This window comes from Lycium barbarum, chromosome 3 (assembly GCF_019175385.1).
Source record: "Lycium barbarum isolate Lr01 chromosome 3, ASM1917538v2, whole genome shotgun sequence".
NCBI classification, from domain to species: Eukaryota; Viridiplantae; Streptophyta; class Magnoliopsida; order Solanales; family Solanaceae; genus Lycium; species Lycium barbarum.
In genome coordinates this window covers 46,504,078-46,511,279 of record NC_083339.1, presented here as the reverse complement: position 1 = coordinate 46,511,279, position 7,202 = coordinate 46,504,078, and positions in this window count along the sequence as shown.

Sequence of the window (7,202 nt, the reverse complement as noted above, 5' to 3'; positions counted from 1 at the left end):
CCGAGACTTAGATCGGCTCAATTCATCAACACAACAACCCAGAAATGACATTAAAACAACAATAAACATTAAGACATACACTATGGCATCACTAGCCATCTTTCGACACAACGAAACATCTTTCGTTTCAAACTTACATTTCCAAACCAAACTTATTATTTTCATATTCATTGTCCATCAAAATCATTACGACATACATCGGAGGCATCCATACCATTTTCACACGATATACATAAGATATGCAAACATTCAAACTTTCCATTAAGCTACTACTTATCCAATCTTCCCAGCCTTCAACATACAAGTTCATAAACACATTTCCATATTCCAAGTTCATTATCCTTAATCATAATTTCAAGAAACCATGCTAAAACAACATACTTTCCGACAACAACTTTACCAACAAATACTTCGTGTTAGCTTAACCATTATCCTCCCATCTACTTCACAATTCCATAACAACACAATTAACATGCTAACAAGATTTGGTTCTCCTTCCGACATCACCTAACCACACGGCCACCTACAATATTTTTCAATTTTCACTAATTCATTCCACTTTCATTTCTAATACAATTTCCATCATACTACAACTAAATTACAACATGAATTCAAATCATCCAAATCATGCAATATACATATATATATTCGGCCAACACACACTTAGTTCCAACACACAAAATTTCCATGTTTTTCATTCATTCACACATACTACATCATACATATACCATTTATAACATAACAAGAGCATGAAATCCTCACCTTTCTTCAAGTTCTTCACTTGGAGGATAAAATTGTTTTCTTGCCACAATACTTATATCAACTTGTAGAGGGCTTTGCACTTGGTAATAATTTCACAAGAGATGAACTTTTAAACCAAAGGATTGGCTCCAAAAAAAAATTTCTTTCTTTTCTTTCTTTTTCTCCCTTCCACCCGAATTCTCTTCTTTCTTTTCCTTTCAATTCTTTTTCTTGAAGCTTCTTTGGATAATGATGCATTTTCATATATAATAAAATCCATGTGATAATTATCACATGGTAATTTAATAAATCCCATGGGCCAAGGCCTTACATGGCCGGTTGGGCTCCCACTTGGGCCTTAGTTTTCTTATTATTTTTTTTTTAGCACACTTGGCTAATTTTGTGATTTATGGAACAAGTTTCCAAAATTCCAATTTTGCCCTTGGCCTCCTTTCGTAATTCCATACCATTGAATTCATAACCTACACATTCATACCATGTAATGTCCAATTGTGGCCTCATTCATTACAAGTCAATTTATCTTGAATTTTTCGAATAAGCGAAAATGTCGGATGTAACATCCTGCCCTCCTTTAAAACATTCGTCCTCGAATGTTAAATTGACCTTATGGGGCGTCATACTACTTCGGGAGGGTTCTCTTTATAATTGTCCTTCGTGGACTTTCCGACATATCTTCTTTACCAACATAATGGGGTAATTCTTCACATCTCTGATTCAAATGCCTTCATAATATATTTTCTCACACCCCACATAATTATCGGACCATAAACTATATTCTCGTAGCAGACGAATGCTTTTCAGACATTATAATTAACATCACCTCTTGTTACACTTCTGAGTTCCTTCCCACACTATCGTAATCCCACTTCATACTAGACACTTCATACCAAACAGATTCAGAACTAGGACCAGACGCGTAGAAGCATATCGGACGGATTCGTAATCGGAGGCAGACGTACTAAACTATGGCGGACGGATTCATAGTCAAAATCAGAGGTACAGAAGTATGTCAGACAAATCTGAGATCGGAGTCAAACGTACAGAGAGGCATCAGACAGATTCGAAATCAGAATCAGACGTACAGAGGCATATCAGACGGATTCATATCCAGAGTCAGACATACAGAGGCGTGTCAGACAGATTCGCAATCAGTGTTAATCATACAGAGGTATGTCAAACAGAAACGTATTCAGAATCAGACGGACAGAGGTATGACAAATGAAATTTTGATCACAATCGGACCACTCTTGTTGAGGCTCCTGTGGTTTATGAAAATTTCCTTTATCGATATCTCATCATTAATCCCGACGATTATACCACAGGTTCTTTTTTTCTACATCCTTCCCAGGGGGGTCACCCATCCCAGAATTACTCTAGCCTTAGCATGCTTAACCTCAAAATTTTCATGCGTTTTGATACGTTACGGCTAATATAATTTCGTCGACCGCCCCGCACCACCTTTGTCAGGTGATTTAGGGCAAATCGGGATCTTGGTACATTTTCGGAAAATTCTCGTAGTGGGTCCCACCCCGGGCTAAACCGTACAATTATCATATCGCCCTTCCGAACTCTCGGTGTCTATCGAGTTAGACACTACCTTACCCCTACTAGTACCCAGAAGAAGGAAATCATATGACGTAATGAGATACAGACTTGTTCATACACACATCCCTCAAAAAGAGATTAGTAGCATACCTGGGTGTGCACTGGAAGACGCTCTTGGGTCCTGCCGGCCGATCAAAGCAAATACGCGGTTCGAAGGACCGCTGTAACCCGAAGCTGCACCGCGACCCCTACCACGACTCGCTGGCACTGGTGCTGGTGCTGGTGCTGGGGCCCCTCGCCCCGTGGGGCGTATGGCTGCCAAAGGAGGGGATGAGCCAGCAACTGACCCGGTAAGCTGGGTTGAACCACCTGGACCACCCCTATATGGACACTCTCTCATCGTATGGCCTTGTTGGCCACAAGAATAGCAGGCACCAGTGGCACGATAACACTCGCCGGGGTGGCGCCTCCTGCAATGAGGACATCGAGGTATGGATGGCCCCATCTGACTGAAACTCCCATCTACTCGCGAACTCGAAGCCATGGAGTTGTGTCCCGAAAACTGTGGGGGCGTACTGTATGCTAGCTGGGACGGATACCTGTTACCCTGCCACTGAAAAAACTCACCTTGGAATCCTCCTGAATATCCGGTCGATCTGGCTCTCTTAAGCCGGCCCCTATCGGGACCCCTATCAGGCCGACGCTCCCTACGCCGGTCCTCCATGCCCTAGGCATATGCCTGTACTCGGGCAACATGCATTCCTGGCTGGGAAGCCATCGCCAGGCAACCATCAATCAAATAGGGGTCTAGCCCCATCACATACCGGTGCACCCTGTCGGCCATCTCTGCTACTATAGCGGGTGCATACCTAGCCAATGAGTCGAACTCCAGGCTATACTCTCGAACACCCCTACCATTCTGTTTTAGATGCAAGAATCGATCAACCCTGGCTCTCCGTAGCTCTGGAGGCAAAAAATGCTCAAGGAAGGCCTTAGTAAACTCGGCCCATACTGCTGGGGGAGCTCCGTCACCCCTGGAGAGCTGCCAAGACTCATACCAATTTGTCGCCACCTCATATAGTCGATACGAAGCCAACTCCACAGACTCAATCGGCGAGGCTTTAATCAATCGTATTGTGCTCTCCATCTTTCTAATGAACTCCTGGGGGTCCTCCTCAGGTTTTGTCCCGGAGAATTCTAGAGGATTACACGTCAAAAACTCACGAGCCCTGGAGCTCTCATACCTGTCCGTACGACCACCCCCAAATCCATGCATGCGAACCTGCTTCGCCATCAGTGTGGTCAATAGCTGAACCGCATCTCGCATGGCCCTACCCTCCGCCCCTGCCTGTGGAGCTGGAGGCTCGGGCACTGGAACCTCAGGAGCTTGCGGTGGAGCCGTCTCCCGATTAGCAGCTCCTGCTGCTCTGATATCCTCCGGCAAGGGGGGTGTAACAGATCCAGATGACGGGGGCACATCCCCAAGTGCAGGCTGCACACTGGCCCTGGTAACCCTCGGGGCCCGGCTGGTCTCTCCTGCCTCAATCCTCGCCTTGCCCTTCTGGGCAGCTGTTGCCTTCTTCGGAGGCGTCACTGAAACATAGCAGATCGTTAGGAGAGGATCATCCTACTAATACAGTTCTATCGCACGATCTAAGAATCCAAAGAAGGGTAACATCCTAAATGCCCGGTAGCTTCCTGTTTATAGATGTGGTGCACAACGCATCTATAAACAAGACTCTACTAGACACGGCCTGTAGACATTCCGAGGAGTAACCGCTCTGATACCACTTCTGTCACGACCCAACCCCGTGGGCCGCGACTGGTACCCTAACTGGGTACCCGTACATACCTACCTGACCGAATTTCGTATCATACAGATTTTTTTTTTTAAAACAAATGTTACAGAAGTAGGCCGATACAGATACGGCACGCGCGCAAACATATATATGTATATACCTGAACATGCAGACATTTACAGATAAGCCGATAAGGCTAACATACAGACGAAACCCGTAACCCACACATCTATCTACAGGCCTCTACAGACATACAGAATCATATGACGAGACAGGGCCCCGCCGTACCCAGAATTTCCATACATACAGAACATACGGAAAACAGAAGATATATACCAAAAGTGTACGCTCCGGATCAAAGGAGCCCTTCAAAATAGCTGAATCAGAACCCTACACTGGCGGCGTGTCACCGAGTGCGCCTGTACCTGCGGGCATGTAACGCAGCCCCCGAAGAACCAGGGGTCAGTACGAAAAATGTACCGAGTATGTAAAGCAGAAATATATCAAACATAATCATGATCTGGACCGGAAGCACAGAAATATAATAGACAGGCTCATAAGCCGGACGGACAGAGTCATAGTCCCGACAAATGGACAGAATCATAGTCCAGACAGACAGAATCAGAATTCATACGGACGTACAGAATCGGAACCCGTCGGCCAGATAATCCAGACGGACAGACGGAATCGTAACCGGTTGGACAGATAATCCGGACGGACATACAGAATCATAACCAGTCGGACAGATAATCCGGACAGACATACAGAATCATAACCAGTCGGACAGATAATCCAGACGGACATACAGAAGCATAACCCGTCGGTCAGATAATCCAGACGGACATACAGAAGCATAACACGTCGGTCAGATAATCCAGACGGACATACAGAAACATAACCCGTCAGTCAGATAATCCAGACGGACATACAGAAGCATAAGTCATACAGACAGAAAGAATCACACATAGGGTACAAGAACGTGGTCGCCACTCCTGCCATTGGCACCACAACACGTCAGATATCAGAAATTCTTCTCCGATCTCCGTCACTGATCATAACATAACCACGGTACCCGGGGGCGGTCAGATAACACCGCACCCCGAGCCCGGACTCATCATACTTCGTAATATATCCTCGGTAACCGGGGACGGACATATAACACAGTACCCCGAAACCGGACACATCATACTTCAGAATTCACATATGGGGCTCAGCGGCCCACCGCACGATATACGTACCGGCTCGGGATCCGGTGAAAGGAATCATAGCATGTGCACGAACTGATTAATGAGGAACCACATACATACAGACTCAACAGAACAGAAGTAGGCCAACTGGCCGATCGAACCAAGTATTCGGATAGTTTTCAAGGTACGTGCCTACACGTCACTTGGGGAGGCACGACAGATTATAACCAGAACCAGATTTCCAGATGTCAAAAATTATTTTGTAAGATTTGTATAAAAACAGTCGTATCGTGATCAGAATAGTAGTCCAGGTGTTTTCTGAGAAAATCGGGCAAAACTAAAGTAATTAAGATCATACAGAAGGTATCGGGCCTCGTGGGCCCGCCGCGGATAAACTCGAGGCGACATAGGTAAATTACCGATAGTAGACCTTATAAGGTCATCCATAATCATCTGGAAGTGTTCCGACTCCGTTTAGGGAAGTTTTGTACAAAAATTCACTTTAAAGGCAATTTGTAAGAAAATAGCTTCAATTGGATTGAAGGAATTGGAGCGGTTTTCCGTCTCGAATTCCGGGGGACGGAGTCGTACTTAAGGCTCGCGGCCGAGCCTATCACATCCGGAACATGCCTAGGAACAAAGGGAAATGCTTCACATACCTTGGTAGCACCTTACGCTCGCTTGGCGTCAATCCAAATTTCGTCCAAAATCTGGAAATGGTCAAGTTTACCATTTGTTAGTTTCAAACTTTCAATATTCCAACTTAACACATGCTTGGCTACCGAAATTTCGGCAGCATTTCCTCTGTATACACGACATCCCCGAGACTTAGATCGGCTCAATTCATCAACACAACAACCCAGAAATGACATTAAAACAACAATAAACATTAAGACATACACTATGGCATCACTAGCCATCTTTCGACACAACGAAACATCTTTCGTTTCAAACATACATTTCCAAACCAAACTTATTATTTTCATATTCATTGTCCATCAAAATCATTACAACATACATCGGAGGCATCCATACCATTTTCACACGATATACATAAGATATGCAAACATTCAAACTTTCCATTAAGCTACTACTTATCCAATCTTCCCAGCCTTCAACATACAAGTTCATAAACACATTTCCATATTCCAAGTTCATTATCCTTAATCATAATTTCAAGAAACCATGCTAAAACAACATACTTTCCGACAACAACTTTACCAACAAATACTTCGTGTTAGCTTAACCATTATCCTCCCATCTACTTCACAATTCCATAACAACACAATTAACATGCTAACAAGATTTGGTTCTCCTTCCAACATCACCTAACCACACGGCCACCTACAATATTTTCCAATTTTCACTAATTCATTCCACTTTCATTTCTAATACAATTTCCATCATACTACAACTAAATTACAACATGAATTCAAATCATCCAAATCATGCAATATACATATATATATTCGGCCAACACACACTTAGTTCCAACACACAAAATTTCCATGTTTTTCATTCATTCACACATACTACATCATACATATACCATTTATAACATAACAAGAGCATGAAATCCTCACCTTTCTTCAAGTTCTTCACTTGGAGGATAAAATTGTTTTCTTGCCACAATACTTATATCAACTTGTAGAGGGCTTTGCACTTGGTAATAATTTCACAAGAGATGAACTTTTAAACCAAAGGATTGGCTCCAAAAATTTTTTTCTTTCTTTTCTTTCTTTTTCTCCCTTCCACCCGAATTCTCTTCTTTCTTTTCCTTTCAATTCTTTTTCTTGAAGCTTCTTTGGATAATGATGCATTTTCATATATAATAAAATCCATGTGATAATTATCACATGGTAATTTAACAAATCCCATGGGCCAAGGCCTTACATGGCCGGTTGGGCTC